The following is a 23,882-nucleotide window of genomic DNA, read 5'->3' as shown; positions in this document are numbered from 1 at the left end:
ATGAGCCGGGGGTGGGGGAAGGAGTGGGGCCAAGGAAGGGATGTGGGGGGGACGCAGCACATTGCGGTTCCAGTCCCCACAACAAGGTGACGGCCAGGCCCGGGGGCACGGCATCTCCACGGCTGTGGCAGCGCTCCCGCATCGTCCCTTCCTGTGTGGTGTGGTGTGAGCTGCTTGTTTGCACGTGTCGCGCTGCCAGCGCAGGGACATTTTTTTTAGTGTTGGCATTTGTGAAAGCTATTTGCACCTTGCACGTTGCACGGCTGGTTCGCCTGCAGAGAGGCTTCTGCCTCTCCTCTGGAGAAGGGCTGGGAAAGGGAAGCAGCGGGTGAGTGGTGCAGGGATTTTTGGGAAAATGTGACGGGGTTACACCAGCTGCACCTCAGCTCTCAGCTGGCTGCCCTGCAGCATTAGCAAAATTTGCCCAATGGAGACAAAGCAATTTTTAAAAGCGCAAACTTTGCCCAAAAGTATCTTTCAAACAGCATCTACTATCAGGAAACAGAAAAATAGCTTACAATGTGTGTGTCATAGCAGCTCATATATATTTTTTTCTTTTGCTGCCTCAATAGCTGCCGTGTGGAAAATGTTTTACAATTTTCCTTCTAACCACAAAGAAGAGGCAAAGCATTCCCGAGCGCCCCAAATCCCTTTCATATTGACAAAGGCTTAAATGTATTCTTCTAATTATTAACTTGGAACTGAACCGTGTCTCACACAATACATTTCCCTCCCATGCTGCATCAAATACCAAGCCCAAATCTGAACATATTTTATTAAAAAAATAAAATAAAATTGCTCATTTTTAAAACCAACTTGGTCATTTTCTCATCTCGCAGCCTGTGTGAAGGGACACGGCCAGCTGAGGCCCTTCCAAGCAGTTCAGAACTCAACACAAATGCCCTCCCAATGCCATGCACAGGTCAGCAACAGCAGCTCCAGCAGCAGCTCTGCCCTGCAGATACGGCTGCACCTCCATGCAACCAGGTGGCAGAGACCTGCTGAGACCTCGCATGGGGCTGGATGGATGCTGCACAGAGCTGGGAGTGCTGCCCCAGAGCCGTGCAGCCATGTCTTGGATCTGAAGTGTACGCTGCACACGTGCCAGGCTGCAGGTTGCAGCCTGTCTCTTGGGGCCATGTCCCAGTGCACACACCTTGCAAAGTGAAATGGATAGCAGGGTGTTTGTGATGCACATGTCACAACACAGAGACAAAGCCCGCTGACCTTGAGCCACTTACCAAAACTGCTGGTTCAACAAAGGCTGCTTCTGCCAGCAACACGCTCCCCTCCTGCCTTTCCTTACTTCATTTAACTTCAGATGTCACCAAAATTTCCTTGTCTCAAAACCAGTTGAATGGCATACTGCTATCATTTACTTAAGCAGCAAAAGTATATTCGGCTAGCTCCTTTTCACTGGATAAAACACTTGCCTTCAGCAGCCAGACCTATTTCCCCAGCTGCCTCACATGAATCCATCACTACCATCTTCCAGTTGTAAATAATTTGTAGAAGGAAATACCCTTACAATGTTCAGTACCGTTATAAGCGTATTAAGAGCGGCTCAGAGTTTATCGTGTCACTGCAGCACTGTGATATGCCTGTATCTGTGCTGAGTCCCTCTCTGTCACTGCTTTACACCAGCAGGCACCTGCCCTATCTGCCCTGCCTCTCTGCCTCGCTCCCAGCACGCTGGTATCTGCAGCTTCTCCATCAGCCCTACTGGCATGGGGGACACTTTGAGTGCTACTGTTCAAAAGAAGCAGCTGAAAAAAAGCAAATCAAATCTGTCATTTCCTGTTTTCTAAAATGCTTTTAAACCCCAATACTGTTACAGAAATGCTTTCAACAAAAAGTGCATGTCCAAAGTGCTAGATGTAATGAATGCATGTATGCAATATACGGTACGACTGCTCTCATAGCACATCTTGTTCCAGGTAATAAAGGCTTCAGCTCTTACTCAGCCTTGGGATCACGGTGAACAGTCACTTTCATCAGCAGAAAACTACTTCAACTTTTCTGCAGCAACACCTCTCCTGGGACTTCCAAATCCCTCACTGAGCAGCCCCAGCTGGCAGGTAGCTGCCTATTGGCAGGGTGACATCCAGGAGGGGAACTCAGCACAGGGACTGCTGGCAGAGGAGAGCACATCACCCAGGGCACGTTGATGGCCAGGAAGATCTACAAAGGAGAGTACAGCCATCTCTGTGGGGCTGGCTTGACTTACAGGTTCAACATGATGATGGGTGGCAGAGGAAATTGTGGCCTTTAATTGCAGGTTAGATATCAGGAAACCTGTCTTAATGATAGGTACTGCAAAGCATTGGAGTAGATTGCCTAAGGAGGCTGTCAAAGCCCCATCACTAGAGATTTTTAAGAGCAGATTAGGCAAACATCTGTCAGAAATGGCGTGCACAGAGTAGCTCCTGACTTGAGGAAGTGGGATGGATGAGTGCACCTCCTCTCCCAGGTCCCTTCCCTTGTTGTTCCCTGACACTGAGCTTTGGAGGAAAATGGCAGGAGGATAAGGGAAAAAAAAAAAAGAAATCAAAAAAAGAACAGAAAGAGGGATCTGGAAGGGCCTCTCTGAAAATAGCACAGCATTTGATGTTCAGTGTGTACTCATTAATAAGTGCATCATGACAACTATCTTTGGCTACACAAACTGTGCTATCTGCTCATCAGCCAAGCAGCCTATATTTGTGAAAGATGCCAGTAGTTTGGAAACAGACTATATATCAAGTCAAGATTTCCTTTTTTAACAAGAAGGAGGAAGAACAATCTACAGTAGGATTTCCTTCTCTCCAAAGTGCTTCAATTTCTGCATGGATATTTGTTTCTTCGTAGAGAAAAAAAAATATCTTGATCCAGATTGGGGATTTCTTAGCTTCAATGCCTTTTTATGCAGCCTTAATACTGGAAAAGGAAATCTGTGCTTGTAGCTAATACTAAGGGCAGGATCTCATGATAGTGTAAGTCACAAGGCAGGCTGAACAGAATAATTTATTAAGATGAAACTTGTTAATGCAAAGCTTTCACTAAAACGGGACAATGCTTTTGCAATAAAATCCTAATGCTAAGGTCCACAAAAGTTTAATGCCACTTAAATGAAAACACCTAACATCTACTTTCTAGGAGAAATGTCCGATCGAGTAATGCAGAGTGACAGAATATTAGCCTGCTTACTCTGTATAAAATTGCCATCTAATTTCCCTAAATGTCCTTTAAAATGGATGAAACACGTGGCAGCCACCCCTAGATATATTAAAGGCAGGCTGAGTGTCTCTGGTCGGACAAAAAAAGCCATGGCAAGTCAAACATCATCGCTAGAGAAGCACAGACAACTGCTGTATAGCTGGCATCCTGTTGTGATGAGAAGCCTGCATTGCTCTCAGTGTTATTGTCCTGGACTGGCTGCAGATGGGGCAGAGCACCATGCCTCCACATTCCCCACAGAGGTATCTCTCCAGCCAGAGGGGTGAGGAATTCCTCATCCTCCAAATGCATCTCTTGAAGGAAATCCTCAGGGAGACCCTAATCCTTGAAATTCCAGTTCCTGTGGCTTGCTGTTGTCCCACATAATCAATTGTCATGGTCTCTGTATTTGCTGCACCAGCAACGGTAAAAATAGTACTCCGCTTCCATCTGTTGAGTGTATTCTTTCCAGAAATGTGGACGGGCTCACTGTGGCCTGGGGCTTGGTGGGAGCACTGTGGCCCTGCACCCACAGCAGAGCCTGTCCAGGACCCCTGGCACCATGCTCCCAAGGAGCGAGTCCCTCTCTCAGGGAAGACCCCCGCTAATACTTCACAAGAAATTTGCTTTCCACGAGGATTCCCAGATTTTCCCGAATGGTAGAGCAACACTACCTGTGGGCTCACCACATCCCTCAGCTGCACACAACCCACTAGCTTCCACAGTTGTCATTTTTTGGCCATCCCAAACCTTGGGCCCTCCCCAGGTGAAAGAAGCCTGTCCAGCACAGAGGGGCTTTCTGCCGCAAGCAGCTCTGAACATTTGGTGGTGGGCTACGGAGAGTCTGTGGGCCACATGGTACTAACTTCCCTCATTTCCAGCTGCTAAAATGCATTTAAAGACAGCTAAAAATACATTAAATACTTTCCTAATGTTATTTTTCCATGTAAGCAACTGCTGTAGCCACCACAGGAATGTTATTTGATCGCCAATGGGAGGGGAAGTGGTCCACGAGACAATCTGTCTGCTGGAGGTGATCTACGAAGTTAAAAAGAAATTGGGAATGTGCCTTCTTGTAACTTCTTTATGAAGTGTGCAGAGGAAAACCAGCAGGGCTTCTGCTAGCTTCTTTTGCTCCCTTGAAGGAACCTCTAGTGAACTGAAGCAAGAGGAGCAGTTACCGATGCCAACATGAGCCGGGGACTGTGGCTCTCCTCTCAGCATGCAGCTGAAGGCAGGCAGGCCTGTACCATTCTGTTGCTGAGATCTGCCCACAGCCTCTCTTGAAACCTCTCTCTGACACCCAGCTACTCCCAACTTCCATATGCTACAGGACAGGCCACTGTGCTGCAGTACCCTTCAAAGCAAGCAAGGCCATGTGGTCACTGAGGAGAGACATCCTTGTATAGAGGTCATCTCCAAACAGAATGTGAGGCACAACTCCTTGCAGACACTCTAGGCAAGGCCAGGGACCCTCTTTGGCAGCCCACCTCTTGCAAAGAGCTGCTAAGGCTTTACCATCATATGCCCACAACCAGTGGTGGTGAATCTAGAGAAGGCCTCCAATTTTTGTCCAAATTTTAGTTGACATTTAATTTCTACAACTGCCAACAGTGAATGCAAAGTATGAAAACAACAGCACTGACGACAGAGTAGATCAGAAAGGTGTTTCAAATCCACAAGTTTAGGGAAAGGGTTGATGTTGTGGAAATAACTTGGGGTGCAGGGATCTGACTGGCGTGATTAAAACTGGAGAAAAGGCATCATTCAGAACATCCTGGAACCTCCTCCCCTGTGCTGACATAAGAAACACTCTCTGACTTCAATAATAAATGGTCACTGGGTCAAAGCTGCTATTCTAACCAAATCCAGCCCCCTCTTCCTCATTGTCCCTTTCTGAAGGTGTGAGAACTCCTGGGAAACAGGCAGTGTTGCTGAGAAATGCTACCCCAGAAAAATGCCTTGTGACAAAGAAGGAGAAAGTGCCAATCTGTGGAATGATAGGGCAACGTTTCTGAAATTAGCCTTGTCAAAGCAACTGAAGAATGTCATGTTCATTTTCTTGCATAACAGAAGCACACCAAAAACTTTGAACAAATGTGCCTGGAAATCTGATAAACAGATATTTGTGGATTTTTTTTTTTTTTTTAAATAATGCTTTTTTTCACGGTCTGTGGCTCGGAACGGTTCAGCTTTTTGTATTAAATTTTTCACTCAATTTTGTGGTATAAAATTAACCACAGTATATATTTAAAATGCAATCTGCACATTCTATTGTAATGTAGGCAATATTATAACTGAATCAAAAGGAAATGCTAACAACAGTACTACCCTGGTGTCCAGTAAACCCATAACTTTCTTCCTACTGTGTTTAAAACTCACTTAAAATGTACACATACACACACACACACATACATACACACATACAAAAAAAAAAAAAAAAAGATTTGGCTTTATGGATTCAATACACGTTTTCCTTCTCTAGGTTTGTTTCATATTCTTTACAGAAGAACTGTGATTTTCTGCTGAGCTCCTCATCAGGGTTTTCTTTTCATACAGCTTGCACTGCTGTACATGCATAGCCCCTTCTATCACAGTCAAAAAAAAAACTTGGCCAAAACTGATGACAGCTTCCAGTTTTGTCCTATATCAGGAAAGATAAACTGATGGAACAACAGCTCCTGCTGCCCTGGTCCACTGCTGTAATGTGTATGGAAAGAAGTGAATGACTGAGCAGCTCAGAGTCCTGGACTCTCCAGCAGGTGAAAGTGGCCCAGCCTCCAGTCAGCAGTCCAGGCAGGGAACTGCCCTCTGCTCTCACATAAAAACTCCCCATTAAGTCTCCTTTCCCCTTTACTTTTTTTCTTTCTCCTTTTTTACTTTACAGATCTATACACCTTTTTCCTTCCTCTGCTAGATAACAACCAGGCAGTTTCTGCAGCTTTCATAGCACAGTGATATACAGGACGTGTTCAGGTGGCTGCCACAAAGGCTCATTTTTCAAACTGCACAAACCTTTACCCGTATCATAAATTTTTAATAACCAGTTCTGAATTGTCAGTGAATAAATATGATAACAAAAACATCACACAGAGATAATCTGGAAGAAAAAAAACTTTGTTTATTGCCCCTTCTTTGACAAGTCACAGCTGCGTGAGACCTTCATAACACTGAGACTGTCCTGCTAATCCCCCTTCTGATTCATGGCAGGCCCGATTCAGAGACACTAATGGACTCTGCTTGACAGTTATTGTAACTTATTCAATACACAGCCTAAAATATAGCCAGGAAAGAAATTAAAATATACTACAGATTTCCCAGCAGATTCCATTTTGGTAATGGGCAGCTCACAGCAGCATAGCTGATCATTCCCAACAAGCTTTCCTTCCTTCTTCCCATTCCTCACGTGTTACAGGATAGGATGAAAACATTTTCTGGGGCACTTTGTGCATTTCACAGTCAGGTAGCTCAAGCATCCTTTCCACCACTGCTTTTCCTGCAAGAATTCCCAGGCACAGATAAGAGGCTGCTGCACAGGGCAATCACATGTTTCCAATCAGCCTGCCAGAGGCATGGGGAGGCAGAAAAACAAAACACAACACCCAGGAAAAAAGAATCCTTGCATGTTGGTTATAGTTAGCTAAGGCTTGCAGACAAAAAAAAAAAATTGTTGTCCCTAATGAATTTGTTTCGATGCATCTGCTTTTTTCAAGCTCTGGCATTGCCAGTACCAAAGCAACACTGCTGATTTCCTCTGACTGTGGTATCACATATATATGATTAATCATTTTGACCCAGAGCATATATATTTTTAAAGCAATTGCAGGCTGGTTTAATGAACTCCTCTCCCGCTGGCTTTATAGACCAGTGATGATCAACATACCATTAAGATAAGCCTTGTACCCTAACCCTCCCCTCTATGACAGCTTGCCTTATTTGCCTCACAACAGTCGATAACCAATTAAGAGAAACAGGTTTGGTCGATACGGAAGATAACAATAAGACTTCAACAGCTGGAAAATTCTACACATACTCTTTTTCTTAATTCACATCTCTGTGGTATATAAACAGTTCTGCACTTGGAATAAATGTGGAGAAGGAAAAACAATGGCCAGATCTGGTTGGTAAAGCTTTCCCTTAAATCTGCTGCATCCGTAAGCATGATAAACACTCAGCTGTGATCAATGCTAGACAGGCAGGAACCTATTCTCTGGATTTGTTGTGGCCTTTTAAAGTGTGAAAACAGAAATCTCTCCCTGATTCGGCCATGAGTGACAGATCATTTGGGCCATTCCCATCTGAAAATAGAGGGGCCACAATATTTTCTAAAGAAGTAATTTATGAGCTGGGTTATGATGGGGTTAGGGGGTGATCAATCTGTCAAGGGGGGCAAAATCTAACAGGAATGGACGATAAACGGGAGAATGGGCAAAGGATGAAAAGAAAGGAGAGGAAGCTTTGATACAAATGACATCTTCTATCATCTCCCAGTCTTTCTTCAGATGATGAATAGTTGCAATAAAGAGTGGGATAGTAGCAGCTATAAGCAAGACAAAAGCACAACCTGGCTGGTGGTGAGGAGCACTGATTGTAATTCCAGACATCCCAGCTGGAGGTCAGTGACTGAGGTCACAACATCATCACTGGCTTTAGTTCTAACACCAGGTACAGCACTTCTACTTCCCCTCCGCACCATTTTTTATTAGGCCTTTTTTCAAAGTTTTACTTTCGAAGATAGAATAATAGGTTGATACAACACAAATCAGACAGTCCCCTTCTCCAGAATTTCCACTCTCCTTTTAAGGAGAAAGGTGCTACGCTCTTCCTGACAAACAAGATGTAACTCACATGCCTCTCAGTTTGCACCAAACACAGGCAGCAAATTATTTCTAAATAACATGCCTATTACTTTGCCTGTCCACAGCAACCCTCTATCACCCAGAGAGGCCCCACTATCATGCCTGAAAACAGGAAACTGTCCATTCAAGCCTGCAAGAAAGTCCAGAACACACAGGCCTTTTCAGGCAATAGGAGACAAGCAACTATAATTTATCTTCCCAACTTGCCTTGAGATTTGAGAAGTCCTATTCTGAGTTTTCTCCTTTTTGTCACAGTAAGATGAAATCTGCCGAAAAGCATCTTTGTCTTCTCAGTTTCCTTTTGCACTGTCTTCCACGGGCAGCAGCTAAAGGTAGATCCTTGGCCAGGTTCCTCTGCTGACAGGAATCCACTTAGAGCCATCCCCAGCAGTTTACTTCACACCCTTGGCTCTATCTGACTGCAGGTTTGTTTTCAACTCTGTACATTTTAATACAGAAAAATATATATCTACATACTACTCAACCTCTTAAAGACAGGCTTAAAAATCTAGATGCTTCCACTAGAAAAATGAGCAGGCAGAAACATATTCACCACCTTCTTTATCTTCTGCATTGATTCAAATGTTTTGTTTGCCTCCTCTATTCCCTAACCCAACTTGCCTGGCCTGTTACAACATGCAGGGGCTGTGTCTCCCCTGTAGTTCTAATTTACTCTTTCCTATTTCTCACCTACAACTCTTGACTGGAGAAGCATCCTTGGAGGTCGCATGGGTCTCTTGCATGTTCTCAGTACTGCTGTCTCCTCATGCATATGCATTGGCCTGTTCAAGCCATCTCCAGCATTTCAGGGTGGTATCATCACCTTTTTAAAGCTTCCACAGACTTACTCCAACCTCTTTCATGCTCTCTTACACAAGATCTATTTGTCCAACACTTCCAACAAAAATGTAGCCAGTAATCTTGTTTACAGCACCAGCCTTCTTTAATCTTTCCCCAGTGTCTGATGGACTATTTAGTGTCACCTTGAGAGTGTACCTATTGAATTGTTGGACCAACTCAACTCCAAATGTTGCCCTATGCAATAGGTGATCCTGTCACATTTTCCTCAAAGACAGAGCTATTGCATCCACTGGAAAGAAAATAGATGGGGCTAGGGAATTCCTGTGTGCATCTAGGAGCTGCATCAGGAGCTGTGCCCCTGACTCTTCCATTTAGGGCTGTGCTTGAGGCATCAAGGTGGGCTTGGCAATATTCAATTACTGAGGCACTCCTGGTGTTCCTTAACTTCCAAGCTGCAATGCCAAAGTTTGCTTCTTCTGTGGCCAGTACAGATAATTACTTCTCTCATTTTAGGGTAGAATTGAAATGACATATCTATCTAAGCAGAGCCTGGAGAAACTTGTAGAAATGTGGCCTTTGGCCTTTCATCCTCCACATACAACTCCATAGCTCCCATTGTTTAACCAAGATGTAGAGGTACTTATCTTGATCATAGTATGTCTTTCAGCAGGAGGCAGAAAGACTTGGGGGAAATAAATGCTCTTGTTACCACTAGTACATAGAATTATAAAAGCGTCAAGCAAAGAATCAGCTCTAAATTTATTTACACTTTAAGCACACTGATATCTACCGAATATTGCTGCTAAATTAAAAATTCTGATATAATTTTCTATTTCATATTTGACCCCAACAAAATCCAAAACCCAATTCTCTTGCCTGCATCCAGACTGTTCTGTATTTGCATTTTAAAGAACCTTTGCAGTTCTTAGTCCATTTCCTCAACCTGTACCTCAAGCCTTTCTGAAGTGAAGAAAGCACCTGCCTGCCCTGCACAGCCACCAGGAAAACTGAGCTTAATAAAGCCCAGGCTAGCTAGATTTGACATCCACCAAAATCTGTTCAACCTATCACCAGGCGGTGCCTGAAGGCCAGCAGGAAGGATGAACAGCTCATGTTTCCCAGTGCCACAGGCAGATGAGGATCACCACCGTGTTTTCTTCAGTAACAGGGTGGCCAGAAAGAAGAGAAGCTAAGGCATTCCCTTTTCATAATCAGAGTGAGTTCCAGGAACAGAATTATAATTTAAATTAACTATGTCTAACCATGTAATTAACATTCATGTCCTTTTATTACAAGCATCTTCACCATCCATTCTGTGAAATGCTACTTAATAACTTTTTTGTAGGGAATGAGATGGAACAACCATTTGACTCATTTGAATTGTTTTTATATTAATTGTTGAATTGTTGCTATTATTAGTAATCTTATTATTCTAATTACATGTGTTATGTCTTTTTACAGTAGCATTCCTTCCAGAATTAGACTAGTTCACACAACTCCATTGTTCCTCTTGTTTTAAAAATTTGACATGGAATCACTGGCTCCAAACAAAGTGAAAATGAGCATTGTGCACGAGGAGCTGAAACATCAGCTGCTTCAGATGGGGAAATCTTTGAGTATTCCCTAACAACCAGCACATTTCACAGCATACAGTGGCAGAAAACTTCACACAGCAGAGGTAAGGCTTAAAAACTTGGACTGCTCTGAGCCGTTAAAAGCAGGCAGGGTCTCTTTTCAAAGTCTAGGTCATGTGCCTGGCACTGCGTCATATGGTGTCTCTCTTCCGCCATTTGTTTATTTGCTTCTGGCAGTTTTGGCAGTGAGGTATCAGAGTGAAATGCACACCACTCTATACATATGGTGGGAAGAATCTAGTGCATCAGTTGAATGCATACTGTACTGTATACACATTCTGTTTTATCTCCGAGCGCAGCTGTGCTGTAAAAGCTTACAAAATGTGAAGCCTTCTGTGCTGGAAAAACATCGACAGGAGAAGCTGGCCTATAACTTATTAGGTTGTGACACAAATCAAAAAAAGCCAGAGTTAAAGCTGACAACTCCTGGCATCGTGATGAAAAGCAGAGAGGCTCAAGTTAAAGAGGGAATGTCAGTCCCAGCTTGATGCTGCTGCTGTGGGTCACAATTGTTTTGTTCTAGGACAACGGTTCCTAGCGCAGGCCTGCAGCCTCCAGCCTGCCACCAGCATATGGGCTGGGGATGGACGCAGGGAGGCTTGGGTATGAGCCCAAGCACAGCACTGGCTCTCCTCATCCAACACAGTAGCCTTCAAGCTGTGCTCACTCCTGTGCCTCCTACTCCTCCAGCTCTTTGGGCTGAAGGTTGTGGAAACATATGGCAGAAAACCTTCCTGCACTGGTTGGACCAGATATCTGAGTAGATTTTTTCCACTACAACCTTGAAACAGGCACTCTTTATTTTAATCTGAGGAAGAACAGTCACACTGGATCACGTCTCAGGATCCCTCAGTCAGGCTTGTCTCCAGCAGTGACCGGTACTGAACTTGCAAGCTCTACCTGAGGAGCAATGGGCCACCAGTCCTTCTAGGTATATGGGCATGCCACGAGGGCTGTGGGAGCAGTGTGTGAGAGGTTTGGTAAAGGAGCTTGCTCTCTATCTCTGCTACTGGATTCTGTAAGTAAGTTTTGCTTTACAGCACTGAGCTAGGCAAGATCACAATAAGCCTCCTTTCCTACTTTCTCATAGACTCCAGATGCGCAAGTAGGTGTAGGCAGAGGAAATGTGGTGAGTAAGCAAAAGAGAGAAGGGAAGCACGAGGGATGGCAGTTTTAGGATACAGAGAATCTTCTCTGAAATAAAAACTTGATTGGAGACATCACTTTTCCTCCCCAGTCCTATAGGAATGAACAAGCATGCCAGAAAGGATGAAATACAACCTTCAGCTAAGTTTAGCTCGTCTGCTTCATCTCATGGGAGCACATTGCAAGACTCTGCCATCACCCTGTGTCCATTGTCTTCTTCCTCAGCCCTACGGTTGATTCCTTGCCTGCTGCATGGCCAAGGAGAAAAATAAGGAACAGCAATGTCTCAGCAAGACATTTTATACCATCTCCTATCAAAGACATGAAAATGAAATAGAAGCAAGGGAAGGGGAAAATAAGTTATTGCCTCAAGCATTAATTGCTGCTGATACTAGTTCATTTTCAACAACCAACTTTAATTGCATCTCCACATTGGATAAACCTACTTTTTCAAATGCTATTAAAATGTTATTTTAAAATGCATGGCAGGCTTCTCCTTAAAATCAGGCTATGGTCTGTATTGAAGGAAACTATGAGGAAATGTACAGTGAAGGGCAAATGGAGGTTTGGAACAACTCTTATATAAGAAGATACTAAACAACAGGGACTTAACCCTTTAAAAAAAGAAAAAAAAGTTGAGTGAGAATGAATATGCAGTTCATGCAGCATATGTAGTAGTTTCTGTAGATCGCTATATATTATATTGCTAAAAAAAATATTTTTTTTGCTATCAAAAATGTGGTTATTAGCTATTCAGTAACTATCCATTGCTTCTCACAATGCAAAAAACAAGACATTCGATAAATGTGTGAAACATAAACAAAAGAAAATACTTCTCTGCAGAACAAGTCACCACAACGTACCCACACCAAAACTATGCACAAACCAAACAGAGGGTGACACGTCCTCGAGGGACAGATCCACCAGCTGTTAACAGCAATGCCACAAACACTCCCACATCGGATAATTTCAAGGAACCAGCTTTGATGTGCAGAGTCAAGAACCTTGCCTACAGGATACAGGGGCTGCCAGGTTGACCTCAACTGGAAGTTGGGGTCATTCCAGCTGCTCTGCCATCAGGCTTCAGGAATTTACTTTGGTGATGGCAGTGGAATCTGTTTTCAAAACTCAAAAGTAACCCATGGGAATTCATTAGGGCTATCAATTCTACCTCCAGGAAATGTTAGATAAATTATTTCCAAAACTGGTGAGAGACTTTCAGAGACAAGGGTTGTGTTCAACATGCACAGCATGTGCACTCCTGGATACACGCTGCATATTGGATGGAAGAGCAACACACATAAGAGAAAGTCCTGATGTCAGTGGATATGGAATAGCATTTATTCTTTTAAATGCTCTAGGAAAGGCTGGTCACTAAAGGGGCTTTTAGTAAGCTAAGACATCTCAGCTTCTCTGGCTTTCCATATGTTTGTTCTCACTACAAACATTTTTCCAGGTGTTTACTTCTGTTGTGAGAAAGCTCAATGTTCTTGAAACTCAGCAACTTTCAATATCCTGACTTGGGCCACAATAAGACAATTGTACTTCAAAGTCAACAGATACTGACCTGGAAGCTTGCAAATTTATTGAGAAGAACAACAGAGATAAATTTCATTCTGATTTTTAATTTTTCTTTCTTCTACTTTTCTGCATTTCTGTGTTTGATTAAATGGTTAGCTGGGAAACTTAGATTGTACTCCTAAAAACATACAAATTAACTAGAAAAGTCATTACTCTCGTGAAGCCTTTCAGCAGAAGTTTAAATCTTTCTCTCCCCATCTAGGGATTGCAGAGCTGCTCAGAGAAATTTGGACAATTACAAAAGAGCATCCAAGAGAACACAAAATCACAGAATCACAGAAACACCAAGGTTGGAAAAGACCTACAAGATCATCCAGTCCAACCATCCACCTATCACCAGTAGTTCTCACTAAACCATATCCCTCAACACAACGTCCAAACGTTGCTTGAACACCACTACTGGAATGGGAGCTTGCTGAAGCACTACCAATTACACAGGCACTTTCTCTGTAACACACAACTGGGAAGGGAAAGGAAAATTACAGATGTTAGGAAATCATTTTGTCTAGGTATTCAGCAGAGCCTTTAACTTTTACTTTGTTAAAATTAGGATTTATTTTAAAATGAAAATACCAGTCCTGGACACATTCAACAAACATTAATGTTATAGCTATATAGCTACATATATATAGTTGTGTATAGTTATTTAATTACCCAGGTCTTTTACGGTCGCCTTCAATAGCCGCATTGGTTTCCACGAGACCCCAAATCCCCAGACCCTTGCTACTGTCAGCCACATGGTGAGATAAAAGTTGGAATGGGGAACATCTCTGCAGCACACTCACAGAAAGTAGAACACAGAGACAGAAAAGAAACAAAACTTGCAGGCTGTGCCAAGATACACCATTTCTCTTTGGATGATATGGAGGAAAAATACAGTGGCCTTGACATGCGCATCTGTAGCCAAGTGTGAATCTCTCGCTTTAGTTCTACTGCTCCTAGAAGTAATGGAAAACTTAGTCAACTCTCCACATCCTACAACTACAACTGAGTTGCTTCAACAGAGGGTGGAGCTGCCACATGCAGCCGGGGCTGGTCAAATGCTCAGAGAGCTCACAAAAGTCTATGTGTTTTTTATTTCCTTTTCGAATCATTTTTCATCCCTGTTGGGCATTAAGAGCTGGCTGCTATAGAAGGATCACTGCAGGAAGCAGAAGGATTTTAAGAACAAAGTTGAAAAGGGTTTTTCAACAGCCCTCATTGGATCAGCTAGATCAGACCAACTTCCATTTTTTTCCACATCATTGCTCATCTCCCCATGCACCAGGGTAAACCTGTGTTATTCTATGAATCGACTTATATGGAAAACAAAAGAATAGGGGGCACAAGGTCTAGGGCTCAGCAGGATACTGAACTGCAATACTCACAATTAAATGGACAGATTTGATGGCAGGGTGGGTTTAAGGAACAGCTGGAATTTGATGAGTTAAAATCACTTCCTGAGAGAAAGCTGATCAGGAGAGTAAATCTTTCATGGATTACATTCAATTAAGAGCTTTCACATCACCAAGAGTCAGCTAGAAATCCAGGTACAATATAAGCTAAAAATAATTGGGTTCCAGGTTCACCCACTCAGGCTGAAAACACAGACTCATGCAGTATACCTGCCAGGCTGCATATCAACTTGCGGGGTCAATGGGAGAACATAACCAGTACTTCTGGAAGGAATGTCCCTCTGAAGGGATCCTCTGGTGACAACAAAGCCTGCAGTTTTTCTATACTCATTACATCTGATATGCAGGAAATAGGCTGATTTCTGAAACCCATCATTTTTTGAAAAGAAAGACAGAGAATTTCTATGCTCCTTTAGCTGTGGAGCACAAAGACGCCAAGCAGATCCCACAGAAGGAGAAGGCTTGCTTTGCAAGAACTCCCAGAGCATGCTTTAAGCAAATCTGAGACAGTTCTCATGGCGTGAGATCAAGTCTATGCCATGAAATTTCATGAAGCAGCGAAGGCAGAGAGGCGGATCCTGAACTCCTGGCACAAAACAAGCCAACAACCGACTGGAAGTACAGCATGTCCCCTAGGGAAAGCATTTACATGTGACTGATTCTATAATGCGAGCACCTGAGATCAAGAAGTGACAAAAACTAAAATTTTTAGACCGTTCAAACTGGAAAAAAAGAAAACTACGTGTTTTTGCAAATGGACAGATGGACTTACATACACCTGCTTTTTCAGCACTGGATATCTATAAAAAGACCAACTGAGGAGTGATCCTCCTGATTTTTTGTGAAGTAAGAGGAAGTTTGTGTAAACATGAACATGAGGTGAAAATCACAACAGCTTTTCCGTTCTGATTTCTTTCTATCAGCGAGTAAGCAGCTTCCCTTAAGCCAGCTCAAACTAAAATATTCATTTGTCACCACAAGAAAGTTTTAAGAGGGGCTGATTTCTTGCAGAAATTTCCTGTTAAAATTACGTAGTAATGAAGAAATTACAGGAAGAAATTAGGATGTGGGTCCTGGACTTCTAACCAGTGCCAGAGCCATGAGACAGTGTAATCCACTCCCACTAGATGATGTGGGCTTGGGCTCTTTGCAGGACCAGTGCAGGTTGAGTAAGCAAAGCCTATTGTTTACTTCTTCAGGGAAACTGGTAGCTTAATGTTGTCACACGCTTTGGGAAATCCCAGCAGAGGAAGCATTCTTACTCTCTCCAGAGCCTGACGATGACCGAAGTGTCTGCTCTGGTGCGGTGCTTGGAGCCGTGGGGTCCTGCTGCTCCCCTCTGGGTGCTCCCTGCGCTCTCAGACCAGCCGCCCATCTCCATCCCTGTCTCCAGCACCCAGCAGGCAGCTGCTGCAGGGTGAGACCAGCCCTGCAGCACCGACATCAGCCTGATCCACCTTGGGCAGCCACTGCATTGGATATGCTCAGCTTAGTTTTTTGTTATAGCAGGTGCTGCTAGGGATGAGGGGGTTGTGCATTCCTGTCTGCCTTCTAAGATCAACATGCAATTCTGAAATTAAGCTGCATTTTGTCACTCCCGCTAATAAAAACCCATGTGCCAGACTTTCCTGGCCATTACCCTGATGATGCTAACTGAGGCGGGAAGCCATCAGTTGTTTCCAGTCGTGTGACAGGGACAAGATGCATTTGGGTTGGTGCAGGAAGCATTCACAGCACTGTGGCAAGCAAGGAGGTGCCATCTCTACTTAACCACCCTCTGAAATGAATTCATTTTAAGCAGAGGTCACTTGCCTCTGTCCTCTAAGGAATGGGAGCTCAGTGATAGAATCAGGCGCAGGAAGGACACAGAGTTAAAAACAGGGGCAGGATTTAGGAAGCTGAGAGGGTCCCTGAATCTCAGAAAACACTCTCTTTCCCAAAACAAAAATCTACCATTCAGGCCTTGAAATCTGAGACTCGTGATACGAACATGAGCTTTGTCAAACCAGCCGGGTTTTCTGCAACTCCGATGAGGAATTCAGTGCAACAGCTCGTGAGAACAGGTGGTGAGTGTCCAGTTCAGACTTGGACATGGCAAACTATTGTACAGTTCCCATATTCCCACCCCTCACGCTAAGAATTTCCGTGGCAAAACAAAATGGTCAGTGCAGCAAACAGACAGAGCTACACCATAACAGCCATAATAGCAGTGAAATACATGAGGTCTCTTGAAGATTTTACTGTAGGAGAAATGAAAAAGAACTGAAATGTTTGCCATTCTGCTTGCAAAGTACAGATCTGCAGCTTGCAGGAATATTTTATGAATGGAAAAACAGAAGGATTTGCTTTTTCTTTCCTGGGTCACATTTACAGCGAGGCAGCAGTAAAGAATAAGCCCTTCTCTCTTTCCAAGAATTGGTTTACTTCATTAAAAGCTCAGCCCCCTTTCTGCTGCCAGCTGAAACAGCTGCCTTTGTATCCACCACTGAAATCATTAAAAACGTGTCAGGCTGACGGAGAGGTGTTTTTCCCAGGTATTCCTGAAAGCCACAGAGTACTACGAGTCAGCACTACAGAACCGTGCTGCACCACTCACAGCACTCCTCACAAACAGAGTATCATTGTTCTTATTTAAAGAAATAATCCTCACAAAGCTCAAATAATTATTCAGCCCAAACAGCCCACAGCAAGTGAAACAGTCTTTAGACAGCTGTCATGGCTCAGTCCTCTGGAAGCTTTGATTTTAATGAAACTCATTAAGGAAAGAAATTAACAGAAATTAACAGGAAAATATCATAATTTGTCTTGTTTCAGAACGCTCAAATGGAGACAAAAGGCCCTTAACATGACACATAATTTGACCAGTCTCAACTCCTTGTTTTGCTTGTTCTTGCACACTAAGTAAATAAGCCCTAAGTTGCTTGCACTGCAGCTCCACAGTTTGGTGCAGTGAAACAAAAAGGGTAAATGAGGAAAGCCCAGCTCTGTGCACGGAGCAGCCAGTCACCAGCCTCTGCACACCGTGTGTTCCTGCAAGCAGGAGGGAAGGCTCATGGTAATGAATATGCTACCCGCAAACAACCCAGGGTAATGGAAGATGAAGGGTAATAAGCTCTCTAGAGAAGGCAACCGTCTTACAAATAGTTCATGTCAACCATTCCTTTCTGCAACACAGTTCAATGGAATAAAAAAAAAAATAACACTTATCTTTTCAGGTACATACAAGTTCTCTCTGATTTCATTTCCAAAAACACCAAAAGAAACATTTCACTGTGGTTTTTAATCAGAGTGGAACTGACAGAGGAGCATGCTGTGCTCTGCTGTGAGTGTCTCAGAAGGGCAGAGATAATAAAACTGATATTCCTTGGTTTAATGTCCTCAGCATCTTGCCTCCCAGGAGCTGGAAGGCCACTTCCTGACCAAGGCTGCTGCCTCGCCACTCCATCCTGGCAGAAGGTATAGCAAGCCCACCTGTACCGTGGGCAGAGCTTCTGCTCTACAAGGATGCTTGTGCTGAAATCCTGCTGCTTGAAGGGATCAGGATCTAGAACCCAAAGACCCTTGAATGGAAAATAATCATGAGATGCATTCCAGGGGAAGCTGAGGAGCAAAAGGAGCATGGGAATTCACCGAGCACACTCATAAGCTAAAACTTCCCCTGGAGACACTCCGCTCCTCACCAAGACCAGTTCTGGCTGCAGAAATATAGGGAAAAACTACTGAGAATCTGCTGAAAACATGTAAACAGGTAGCACTGGAACAGGTTGCCCAAGGAGGTTGTGGATGCCCCATCCCTGGAAGCATTCAAGGCCAGGCTGGATGTGGCTCTGGGCAGCCTGGTCTGCTGGTTGGTGACCCTGCACATAGCAGGGGGGTTGAAACCAGATGTGGCCCTTTTCACCCCAAGCCATTCTATGATTCTACAATTCTGTGAAACAAAAGTGGGCATTTGCTCTCAAGGCAGGCCATATTACTTTGCGACCGTGTTATGAACCCAGTGACAGGGACAGTCACTGCCACTTCCTAGAATGAGGAATAAGTATAAGTAGGTGTTAAAGGGCAAAACAGTATTTATGCGGACAAAAATGTAGGAGTGATATGGAATTCTGAAAGTTTTTTTTTCTCATTTCTTGCCAAGTTCACAGTAAGTGACATAGCATGCAGAAAGTGCAAGGACCTGCTAAGGAGGATAAAAAGAGCTGGTGTCACAAACAGGAAGATCTAGAGGGCATGCAGAAGTCGGTTGCAGTGGGCAGCGAAGAATAGGCAGAGGAAAACAAGACAATGGAAATGTTGCTGATAAAGTGCTGAGTCCTCAGACAAAGGAATTTTGGAGAAACGAGCAACAGTAAAATGACTCCCCTCCAGTTCACATAAATCCTGAACGATGACATGAGCTAGCATAGGATATGGTTTTGGAAACTGGGTCCTATCCAAATTGCCTTAATGTCAGAACAACCTGCATCTGCCTTCACTGGAATCACCCCTACCTCCTTCTTCCTTTATCGCAGCTCACTGGGAAATGCTCCCCTCTCTCTAAGTTAGGTGTTTGGCAAAGAGATGTATACTGTTTCTAATCAAGAACACCAGCAACATCCTTCACACTAACGGGCCCATGCCTAAAGCAATGGCCCACTTGTGAATACAGCTGCTACAAAACAAACAGTTAATCTACTCAAATCACTTGAGATAAACTGATGAGAATGACCAGAATTCAACTCCACAGCCTACACAGTTCATGTTGTATACAAACTGGGAAACTTAATTGTGAAACTTTTACTTACTCTGTTAAACTATCTGGACTACAAGAAAGAGTGCAGGAAAGCTTTCAAAATACATTGAAAGAGAGTATCTAAGTACCTCCTTTCAGTGTCACAGGCTATTTATTATATGCTTTTGTCTATTACTGCCATAAGAATAGACTAGGATTAAATTAAATAACAATTAAACTGTGTTGCAATGTAGAGAAACGCCTGGATGGCCTCCAGGAGGTTATTTCTGCCATGACTACTTCTATGTTAGAGCCATTTTAGGAACACAAGTCAGAAAGGAGGTTAAGAACAGATGAATCCTGGACATCAGAATGCTGTAGATTCACCAGCTTTCTGAATTAGAAGTGGTGCAAAAAGGAATCCCTCCAAATCATCCTTCTCTCACTTATATTGCCTTCTCCCTGACTCTGAGAGGGCACTGTGTTTCTCTCCCACTGGCATTCTTCCTTGTGTGACGAATCTATTGCATCAGATTATTTACTTAGGCCTGAAGACTATCCTACGTGTCCTCTACCACACAAAAATGTCATGTATAAATGATTCAGAAGTACATGTTTTATCCATTCCTACTTTTTAAAATCGCATCAGCCAAATGCTGACTGCTTTACTGCCACTCAGTTCGAGCCTCCTCCTGCCTCCAGCCTGCCCAGGAGCAGCTGCACACAACGGGCCCCTCACACACACAGACCCCTCACTGAGAGCCCTTTGGTTCCTCAGAGCTGAGGTGTTCACGACACCTACAGAAATCAGATTGTTACGACATGGCTCCTACACGTTGCTTCTGCTATTGCAATTAGCAGAAAGTATTTCATCAAAATTCTTTTGCTATCTTGATTTGCTTTCATTTATTCTGGCACATGATACACCGTGCATTTATAACATTTCTTCATAATAACTATTTTAAAATTGCTTGCACCTCATCAGGTTTCCCTTTTATATCCTCTCCTTTCTGATTCCAAGGAGGGCAGATATAATTTATTCACCTTCTTACAAAGGAAGCCTGGAATCCCACTGATTCCTTTGCAAACCTCCCACTGCCCAAGACCTCCACAACTGAAATGTTATGTTCTTTACTGCCCAGCACATCTCTCTTGCTGTAATCTCTACCTGTAATCTGTGTGCCGTGGGAGCTCTCGTCCGGCAGCACCCGTCCTTCAGCAGTGCCCCCAGTCACCCCACCGGGACTGCTCCAGCTCTGTCTTTGGGAAACAGCAGCATAAACTTTTCATTTCTCTAGTCTGCAAAAATGCTTTTTTTTCTGAGTTACAAAGGAAGAAAAGCCGTAAGAACTTAGTAGGCAGCTCTGTGGATGAAGAAAATACAAAACAGAATGCATACTTCCCATGGTCCTGTTTATGAGTATATTTATTGGACAATTTTTAATCCTGGAAACAACAGCATGCAGCTGCTGTATCTGAGATCTTCAGACCAGATTTTCCACTAGTTTACTTCAGTTTTATAAAAGCATAATTCAACCAATTGCTATGGGACCACTGTATTGAAAAGTTGGGTAATCCCATGGAGAATTTCTTTTTCAATGCCCTTACTGTCACTTTCTGCAAAAACAGCCAGATCAAACACTACATGAGACGTTATTTTTCAGCAAGAGTTGCACACACTGCAGTAGCCCATGACAAATAAAACACAAGGAAATGGAAACACTCAGAGCACTTGGTTTCATTTATACCTGGTAATTTGTGTGTGCATGTGTGGATACCAGGGATGTCGGTCAGCGGGGACAATTTCTGTAAATGACAGAAATGCATTAAAATCATAGAATTACCAAGGTTGGAAAAGACCTCCAAGATCATTCAGTCCCACCATCCACCTACCACAAATACTTCCCCTCTAAACCATGTCCTATCATACAACATCTGAATGTTGCTTGAACATCTCCAGGAATGGCGACTCAGCCACCTCCCTGAGCAGCCTGTGCCAACGTATCACCACTCTTTCTATTGCTGCTACCCAGGAGAAAAGGTCAACCCAGCCTCACCACAACCTCTTTTCAGGAAATTGTAGAGAGCAATGAGGTCTCCTCTGAGCCTCCTCTTCTGCAGACTGAACAACCCCAGCTCCCTCAGCTGCTCCCCATAAGACTTGTGTTTCAGACCCCTCACCAGCTTTGTTGCCCTTCTCTCCAGTGCCTCAGTGTATTTCTTGCAATGAGGGGCCCCAGTCTGAACACAGTACTGGAGGTGCGGCCTCATCAGTGCTGAATACAGAGAAATGATCACTTCCCTGCTCCTGCTGGCAACACTATTTCTGATACAAGCCAGGATGCCATCGGTCTTCTTGGCTACTTGGGCACACTACTGACTACATCTGACTCAAAGCTTACTTTACATCAGGAATATGTTGTGACTTAGTGGAGGCTCACTTATGTCACTGCCATGATTGGTGATCAGAGTCCTCCTTTCATGACAAGATCTTCTCATGTTGAGGCATCTCTGCCCCAGTACTGCCAAACATGTACATCCCTTCTGATAGGCTACTCAGAGCCAACTAAGTCTTTAAAATACGTTTGTTCATGGCACTTCAACAGTACAGCACGTGCAAAGCCGTTTTCTTCCATAATATTTGCAACTGTTGATTATTTATACATTAACCCACAGACTTCATTTCTTCCATCCTATACCCATCCACTGTAAATGTAGTGTTTTTGCCACTTGTTCTGTTAGGCACGAATTAATGCATCAGAGGCATGTAATTTATGCATGCTATTTTGTCAAGACTGTTTGTATGGAATCTGCTTTGGAGAGGCAAGCTGCTCTCTACTCTGTGGCCAGAAATAGCTTTTTTTTTCTTTTTTCTTTTTCCTTTTTTCTTTTTTTTTTTTCCCCCTTTGGTGCAATGGATCAAGGTAACTTCGGAGCAGTCACTGGGAAATCTCTGATGAGATGGAAATTGCAATGTTCCATGTTTTATGTGGTTTCAGGTAAAGATGATTTGTGCGCATGCAGAAGCATGACACCGGTATAATAGAAGGAAACCCTAGATGACATGGATGTCTGGGGGATGCCATTGTCAGGCCAGCAGAAAAACCAAGGACAAAGGAGTGATTTACTCAGTTAGAATGTGGCTGTGCATTGCTAGGCTTTAAAAACAACCAAGGACATCGGACTGCCTGCCTTTCCCAGGAAGCAGTGTTACAACTCAGACAGCTTGTTCCACTTAAACGCGCCCACTGCAATAACTGAATTACTTGGGAAATGAAGACACAACATACAGTCTTTTCTTAGTGCTTTACAATTCTCAGGTCAAGTGCTAATACAGGCTACAGAGCTCTCCCTGGCAAGTATTGTTAAAGCTGTCATTAAAGACCTCCAAAAGTCTTAACTGTGCAATTGAAAATGTTTCCAAATCCTCTTATCCCAAACATAACAAATCTCACTGTTGTTAAATCTGATGTTTTGTAAATTTGATACTGGTTGGCTTATTGAGGGGGTTGGAGAATGTTTTTGTGCAATAGCGCAGATCTACTGAAAAGGAATAATGCATCTCCGCGGCAAGGGAGTCACACAGATCGCTGGGAAGGGATTTATGCAGAACGATGGAAAAGGAAAAATCAAAGACTACCTCTCGTGCAGCGTGAAGATGATTCTAGGATTAAAAGGCACAATAATGCCATCCAATTACTGCTCTGTCTAGGTCATGCACTGCTCGTAGCAGAAAGAAGTAAGATGGCAGATACCCTGGGTTATTTTAATTAATTTAATCATGTGACTAATTGGTCTCCGCTGGGTTTCTGTGGTAACTGCTTCCTAAGTGCTGATGGGCAATTGTGCTAAATGTAGCTTGGAAACTGCACGTAGGGTGCAGTGCCTTCTAGAGAGCAAAGGGAATTGTGCAGCTGCGCTCAGAGGGTGCTCCTGCTGGGGCTCTGATTATCTCCAAGCAGACTGTTTCCAGCTGTACTGTCCTGTTTGCTCCTCCGCAAGCACACTTCCCCAAAGGACGTGCTTATGTGCAGAAAAGGCGGTAGGCTCCTTCCTCTGGTGCACGACAGCACATTTCCTGCAGGATGATGTGAGGGCACATGGCCGCAGCAGAGCACATGCCATGTGGGAACAAAGGGGAGCAGCCACCGAGCCCAGTGTGCACAACTACAGCCACTCCTGAGTGCACAGAGGGAGGCTCTGCAGAACAGGACTGCCTTCTTGCTGGTGGCTGGGTGCGAGGGTAAACCCATTACTGAACCCTGGCAAAAACAATGTGCCAAACTGCTTTTTCCAACTGTTCCCGCACCTCGTGTTCCATTCATGAAACCTCCGTGTCCATACTGCTGCAGAACAGGGATCAAAACTGGCAAATGGGCAAATGACTCTGAAAGTCATTCCTGTGAGTTGGATTTCGTGCCACTATGAATAAGAAGCTGTCATCCTGCTGGATCCAAACTTACACTCTCATCTCCTCACATGATTAATGTAACAGTACGAATGGAAAGATGATTAATAATAGCAACCTACATTCCAGTAATCACAATCACACATACAAAAT

At 43.7% G+C, this 23,882-nt stretch overlaps 1 protein-coding gene across 2 annotated transcripts in view; it reads right to left on the bottom strand.

The window, feature by feature from the left end:
- Positions 1 to 23,882, bottom strand: part of LOC125689889 (sine oculis binding protein homolog) — a 109,414-nt gene that overhangs the window by 47,271 nt on the left and 38,261 nt on the right. The gene's annotated exons all lie outside the window — the stretch shown is intronic.

This window comes from Lagopus muta, chromosome 2 (assembly GCF_023343835.1).
Source record: "Lagopus muta isolate bLagMut1 chromosome 2, bLagMut1 primary, whole genome shotgun sequence".
Taxonomy (NCBI): Eukaryota; Metazoa; Chordata; class Aves; order Galliformes; family Phasianidae; genus Lagopus; species Lagopus muta.
The sequence above is the reverse complement of the archived record's forward strand: the minus strand, read 5'-3'. Positions and strand labels throughout refer to the sequence as shown.